This window comes from Lipotes vexillifer, unplaced genomic scaffold (assembly GCF_000442215.2).
Source record: "Lipotes vexillifer unplaced genomic scaffold, Lipotes_vexillifer_v1.1 scaffold437, whole genome shotgun sequence".
In the NCBI taxonomy this organism is placed as follows: domain Eukaryota; kingdom Metazoa; phylum Chordata; class Mammalia; order Artiodactyla; family Lipotidae; genus Lipotes; species Lipotes vexillifer.
The window spans coordinates 1,352,674-1,360,500 of NW_006785990.1; positions in this window are offsets into that span (position 1 = coordinate 1,352,674).

A 7,827-nucleotide genomic window follows, 5' to 3' on the forward strand; every position below is an offset into this window, starting at 1 on the left:
GTGGCCGCTGGGCCTGCGAGTCCGGAGCCTGTGCTCCGCAAAAGGGAGAGGCCGCGACAGTGAGAGGCCCGCATAACGAAAGAAAAAAAAAAAAAAAAAAGCTTAAACCTCAGGGAAGTAAAGGTAGCTTTCCTTCTGTTCTGTAGCAATATTGTTCTCACCACCTGTCAGAGCTGCTTTCAGTTGTGTGCAAATTCGCTCAGTGTGCCTTGTGCTGCCTTTTTGTAGGCATTTGAACATGTTAAATCCTTATAAAAGATTTGTTACTAGTTGATGTCTCCCCACCCCCACCCGACCCCCCCGCCAAAAAAAAAAGTTTGGAGACAGCCTATTATAGATTCCTTACTGGAATCCTCATTTAGTGTCACTGTAAGACAGTTTCTTGAAACAATAGCATGTACTCTTGTGCAGCTTGATAAAGAAGAATCAGGGATTTCTTGGGCCTATCAAATACTTCCTAGCTTTTTTTCCATCTATAAAAAGCTGACTCAAAAACTGGGTAAATATATCAATTCTTCCTTCTCAGCATAATGTTACTCTCCCTGTTTAGTTGGAAGAGTGACTATTTCCAAGGTTTCTTTAACATTATTAGTAGCATTAATAGAGTAGACATTAAGAAATGAGATGCTGTTCTTCCAGAATAGTCTAATCCTTGTAGGTAATTTTAAGCAGATACTAATTCAGCCATTAAGTCTTCATTCTCTTGGAGAAATATTTATCTGCCTGTTGCTAATGCATGGACCATTTCTTGCACTTCATACTTCAGTTGGATGCATATTCCTAAGAAAGCCTGGCTTCAACCCTGGAGCAGTACAGCCTAAGTGGACACAGTCCACTGCAGGTGGCTGGCCAGAAGTGTAGGCAGAGGCCACCTAATGGCAGTGGCACTGTTCTAGTCATGGGGAGTTAAACACTGTGAGCTCAGGGTAAGAGAAAATGGGCAAGTCACCCTGAAGCTGGGAATCAGTAAAATGAAACTTAGTTCAAGTGCAAAGGTACATGAAAAAATATTTTAGATAGAAGCAGAGACTAGGGCTGAAAGGTTATTGAATTGTTGCTGAATTGTTCTCTTTTTTAGGTGCAATATATGTGGCCTACCTGTTATTCCTCTGAACTTTATCTTTCTGGTCTTTGTCCGGTTACTTGCTCAGAATGAAATTCAGAGTGATTCCAGATACCCCAGTGCTCCCTGCACCCACCTCACTACTCATGGCCTAGATTTTTTTTTTAACATCTTTATTGGTGTAAAATTGCTTTACATTGTTGTGTTAGTTGCTGCTGTATAACAAAGTGAATCAGCTATACGTATACAAATATCCCCTTATCCCCTCCCTCTTGTGTCGCCCTCCCATCCTCCCTATCCCACCCCTCTAGGTGGTCACAGAGCACCGAGGTGATTTCCCAGTGCTATGCATCTGCTTCCCACTAGCTAGCTATTTTACATTTGGTAGTGTATGTATGTCCATGCCACTCTCTCACTTTGTCGCAGCTTACCAGTCTCCCCGTGTCCTAAAGTCCATTCTTTATGTCTGCATCTTTATTCCTGTCCTGCCCCTAGGTTTTTCAGAACCTTTTTTTTTTTAGATTCCATATATATGTGTTAGCATACGTTATTTGTTTTTCTCTTTCTGACTTACTTCACTCTGTAATGACAGACTCTAGGTCCATCCATCTCACTACAAATAACTCAATTTCGTTCTTTTTTATGGCTGCATAATACTCCATTGTATATATGTGCCACATCTTCTTTATCCATTCATCTGTCAATGGAACTTAGGTTGCTTCCATGTCCTGGCTATTGTAAATAGAGCTGCAGTGAACATTGTGGTACATGACTCATTTTGAATTATGGTTTTCTCAGAGTATACACCCAGTTGTGGGATTGCTGGGTCATATGGTAGTTCTATTTTTAGTTTTTTAAGGAACCTTCATACTGTTCTTCATAGTGGCTGTATCAATTTACATTCCCACCAACAGTGCAAGAGGGTTCCCTTTTCTCCACACCCTCTCCAGCATTAATTGTTTGTAGATTTTTTGATGATGGCCATTCTGACCGGTATGAGGTGATACCTCATTGTAGTTTTGATTTGCATTTCTCTAATGATTAGTGATGTTGAGCATCCTTTCATGTGTTTGTTGGCAATCTGTATGTCTTCTTTGGAGAAATGTCTATTGGGTCTTCTGCCCATTTTTGGATTGGGTTTTTTTTTTTTTTTTTTGATGTTGAGCTTCATGAGCTACTTGTGTGTTTTGGAGATTAATCCTTTGTCAGTTGCTTCGTTTGCAAATATTTTCTCCCATTCTGAGGGTTGTCTTTTTGTCTTGGTTATGGTTTCCTTTGCTGTGCAAAAGGTTTTAAGTTTCATTAGGTCCCATTTATTTATTTATTTATTTTATTATTTTTTTTTTTTGCAGTACGCGGGCCTCTCACTGTTGTGGCCTCTCCCATTGCAGAGCACAGGCTCCGACGCGCAGGCCCAGCGGCCATGGCTCACGGGCCCAGTCGGTCCACGGCATGTGGGATCTTCCCGGACCGGGGCACCAACCCATGTCCCCTGCATCAGCAGGCGGACTCTCAACCACTGCGCCACCAGGGAAGCCCGGTCCCATTTATTTTTGTTTTTATTTCCATTTCTCTAGGAAATGGGTCAAAAAGGATCTTGCTGTGCTTTATGTCATAGAGTGTTCTGCCTGTGTTTTTCTCTAAGAGTTTTATAGTGTCTGGCCTTACATTTAGGTCTTTAATCCATTTTGAGTTTATTTTTGTGTGTGGTGTTAGGGAGTATTCTAATTTCATTCTTTAACATGTAGCTGTCCAGTTTTCTCAGCACCACTTATTGAAGAGGCTGTCTTTTCTCCATTATATATTCTTGCCTCCTTTATCAAAGATAAGGTGACATATGTGCGTGGGTTTATCTCTGGGTTTTCTATCCTGTTCCCTTGATCTATATTTCTGTTTTTGTGCTAGTACCATATTGGTCTTGATTACTGTAGCTTTGTAGTATAGTCTGAAGTCTGGGAGCCTGATTCCTCCAGCTCCATTTTTCTTTCTCAAGATTGCTTTGGCTATTCGGGGTCTTTTGTGTTTCCATACAAGTTGTGAAATTTTTTGTTCTAGTTCTGTGAAAAATGTCATGGCCTAGGTTTTATCCAGGGAACCTGAAATGTTACCATTGTTTAGAAGTCAATATGAAATTCTTATATTGAAAGTATTTTTAAGCTAGACAAAGAAAGAACTTGGGTGTTTTTTTTAGGGGAGGAGTCTTTTTCGAAAGCAACTTTAGAACCAGGTTGAAGCACAGCTGCTGCTCTGTTCTGTGTTGCTCTCCTGTATGACTAAAGTCCAAATAAGTGTTGAAAAACAGTAAAAGAAAGAATGGAAAGGCTCTGGCAAAAAAAAAAAAAAAAAAAAGACCAACACTGTTGGGAAAAGCATTTCAATTGAGCACTTTAAAAGTAATTTTTATTATTTGATTCTGTCTTCATACTTGGCTAGTAGTTAGGTTGAAGAGAGAATCTAACTGAAGATTCTACTCTGTGATCTTCCAGCTGTTGCGGTCCGGGAGCCACACGCCTGGAGTCGAGTTCCCCGGTAAATGCGACCCGTGTCCCAACCAAGGACACCCGAGAATCACCAACAGCAAGTAGAAAGATTAGCAAAGGATTTATACAAGTATAGAAGCTTACACAAACTGTCCGGACAGGGTCCCACTCGGAGAGAAGTGAATGAGACCCCGACTAACAGTTGGGCGAGGCTTTTATACCCTTCACAGGGCGGGAAGTCCCCAAGGCGGGAGGGAGCTGTTTAATTTTGAATCAGCCAATCAGGAGCCCGGTTCTTCCCGCCCCAAGCAAGCAAGCAAGTTTCTTACAGAAGCCAAAATGTGCTGTTAGCCCTGAAGCTGTTCTTCCGTTTCGTCACACAGCATCCCTGTGGCCAGTAAGAAGTCTGATATGTGACTAATTCAGTCCTTTTTAGTTTAACTTATTTTTTTAATTCAAGAAACATAGAATTTAAATTTTTGAAGTTTTGCCATGTCTAGATACATTCATTCTGTTACTTAGTACTAATTGGGTCCTTTTAATCTTTCCTTAGATCTGGGAACTTTTCTTCCATCACATCTCTACTCTCTTCCCTTCCCTTTTTACTTTTCTCTTTCTAGATCTGCTATTAGACAAATATTAGGTCCAGTGGATGTGGCTTCCATATTTCTTAACATGTCTTTCATATGTTTGTTTCATCCTGCCTTGTGCTTTTCAGCCCACCTACTGAGTGTTTTTATTTCAACAACCAGATTTTATTTTAACTTTATTTGTATTTTGAAAAAACTTCAAACTTCCAGAAAAGTTGCAAAAATAGTATAAAGAATGCCGTTTACCCTTCATCCAGATTCATAAACTTACATTTTGTCACAATTGCTTTGTCATTCTGTGTGTATTCAAGAATTACAAAGGCTCATCTTGGAATGTCTGTGTACAAACACATACATACACATACTTTTTTCTGAACTAGTTGGAGTAAATTACAGAGCTCAGGCCCCTTTATCCCTGAATACTTCAGGTAGTTAATATAACCAATTATGTACAATTTTCAAAATCAGGAAAGTTAACATACCATAACAATTATCAGCAATACTATAGTCTGAAGACCTTATTCAAGTTTTGCTAGTTGTTCCAGTAAAGTCCTTGAGCACATTTTCCTGGTCCAGAGTCTGCCTAGAATCTCGCATTGCATTTAGGTGTCCTGTCTCCTTATTCTCCTTTAATCTGAAACAGTTCTCCAGCTTTGTCTCTTTTGATACCAACATTTTCTAGAGTAAAGGCCAGTGATTTTGTGGACATGATGTTTGTGTCCTCAGGGCATCCCACCAGGAGGCCACAGCAGGCAGTGTGTCTCATTACTGATGGTGTCATTGTCGATTGTTTGTTTAAGGTGATACTCACCTAGTTTCCCTACTGTGAAGTTACTGTTTTCCCTTTGTAATTAGTTTGTTACCAGAGATACTTTGAGACTGTTTTAGCATCCATTGATAACTTCTACCTGAATCAGTGGTTACAAAGTGGTGATTTTCTGATTCCGTTATTACATTTACATTTATTAATTGGCATTCTGCTACAAGGAATAAGTCTTCTGTTCTCGTTTATTTTTTATTATCAGTATGGGCTCTTATTCAATAAGTTATAGTCTGTTAGGTCATTTTTTTGGTTTGATGCTCAAATTGACCTAGACTTGGCTACTGGGAGTTCATCAAGGTGGCGCCTGAGTCCTTTTGACACATGCCCATCATTTTTGAGCACTTCTTACTTTGGGGTACATGAAGATGTTCCAAGCTCATCTGGTACTTTCCTTGCCCCTGCCATTGAGTCGGCCATTTCTCCAAGGCACTTTGGTTCCTCTTCGGGAGGATGATATTTGGAAACCAGGATCTGGGTGGCAAATAATCAATTTACATGTCCAGTTTCCTGTATTTTTCCTAGAGATTTATATATTCCAAAGTTTTCAGTTTGTTCAGTTTGGAACCTCTTGTCCATGAGGCTAGTTTTCCACAAATGTTTAGCAGTTTGGAGTAGTTGCTCATCTGTGTATTCGTCAACCCCTGCTCACCCCAATTCTGTGTTCCTCAGCTTCCTGTTTTTATCAAGGAGTGATGGGACTAGCTGTTAGAGCAAAAGTAAGTAATCCTTTCCTCTCTTCTTACCTACTCAAGAGGATTCAGGCTTTCCTCACTCTGTTTGTTTACCTTTCCCCTTCCCCAGAAAAGAGTTTTGTCATTGTTGGGCCAGGTTTGGTGGAACTTTCTTGATGAAGGAGGATAGAGGAATGGTGCTTAGGCTAGAGCTGGGAGAGGAGTTTGTGATGTTTTGGAGAGAAACATCCTGGGAGACCAGAGGAGCTTCAGAGTATGAGAGGAAAGGGGAGTTTTGAGAAGCATTTTTTATAGACCATATATCCTCTTCACGGTGTTTCTGAAATAAGGAGTTATTTTGACATGTACTAGTTTGTGGAGGCACAGCTCTAGATTCACTCCTGGGAGTCTTGATTGTGATAAGGTTACATGTGTCTTCTGGGTGTGGGAGGTTCTTACCTCCAAGTGTCAGTAGCTGCCCTGTAACTGAGAGCTCGGGATTGACGGGCACCACTCTAGCTCAAAACAGAGGCCACTGCTGCCTGCTGCTTAGCTCAGACAAGGGGCAGCTGGGACTGGCTGCCCACTGCCTTGACTGCCTCTCCTCCACGGACCCCTCCGGGTGTGTTAGGGGCTGAGTTTGAGTTTGAGCTCCCCTGAAATCACTCCCATCTCCCAAATGTTTTGAGTTATGATTTCCTATTGCTGTTTCATCTTCTACTGGCTCCCTTCTACTTCCTTTTTTTTTTCAGGAATTACTAAAATTTCCTGACCTGCTTATGGTACTCTTTGTTGTTTTTCAATGATATTTTGGAGTATTTTTGTGTGTTTTTTTTTTCCACTGGGTTTGGGAAAGTCTGATACCACTCTGTGCTCATCATTGTCTTGTTCTGGCTGCCTGGGTAACGGGGGGTCTACTTGGGGGCGCACTCAAACAGATTCTCCACCCAGAGATATTAATGGCGATAAGAAATCTATCAAATGAACTTCAGAATTCTTGTTAATCTGGGGTCCTAGTTATTGAAGTGTTTAAACAGAAAATTTACACTTAAACTTGATATTAAGGTTTTGTAAAATTTGCAGTGAAAGCACCCTATTTAAAGGAACCGTTGTCTCTCTAGTTCTCACCCCAGAAGATTCTGGAGTGACTTATCCATGCTGCTGGCCAGTTAGCACTTTCATTTATAACCTCCCTATTGAATAGCACTAGCCATATGAGGGTTGCAAGACATGTGCCCCTTATAGAGGAGATCAATTCACTCTGCTTATTATATGCAGTAAATTCCAGATGAAAGTCTTAAATGCTAAGACTATATTTACCCGCATGTTTCCATTTAGTCATCAGCACAGCCTGACCAGTAATAGCAGGACTGAGCAGAAAGAAGACACAGCGTTGTCTTTCTAGCAGCAAGGGTGACCTGGTACTGGCTTTCCAACCTTTGGTCAGGAGTGGCCCAGATACATCACGCCTTGGGTCAGGATTGGTCTTGTAGCTGAGCTGTACCGGGCAGGATGCCCTGGCCAGAGGGAAGGGCAGGTAGGCAAGAGCCAAACCTGTGGTCAAGAAAATAAAATACCAGGATACTTAGAGCTGTTAGACTAACCACCTCATACTACAGATGGAGACGTTCAAGAGAGGTCGTGATTTACCCCAAGGTCAAACCATCAGTGGCAGAGTGCCCTGGCATATTGTTCCTTTTAACACGAATATTTTAGCACCTCAAGCACACCAAGCTTAGTGGTAAATAAATTCTAAGGGACAATTCTTTAAATCCATGAGCCCAGGGAAACAATGAGAAGGGTTGGGAACCCTGACAACCAACTCTGTCCTTTTTCGTCACCCAGACCAATCTGATTTTCGTATGGAGAGAGGTATATTCAACAAATACTGAATACCTACTACCAAAATAAAAATGTTTCCTGACAAGTAGATGACTGCTTTCTCAAGCCTGTTTGCGTCAGGACCTGTAATTTTTTGAAAACCATATATTGGTATTGTAGGAATAACCACAACTGTAGCTGTACTGTCTAATCCAGTATTCTTATGGATACTGTGGAAGCCTCTGAGTGTTTTATGTAGGATTAACTGGAATTGTGAAGTCACATATGGCCTGGAGTAATGAAAATCACATACCAAATAGTTTGATTTTGTCCCAAATTTCTACCTACTTTACCAAATCCTTTTGCTCGCCATCCTGGT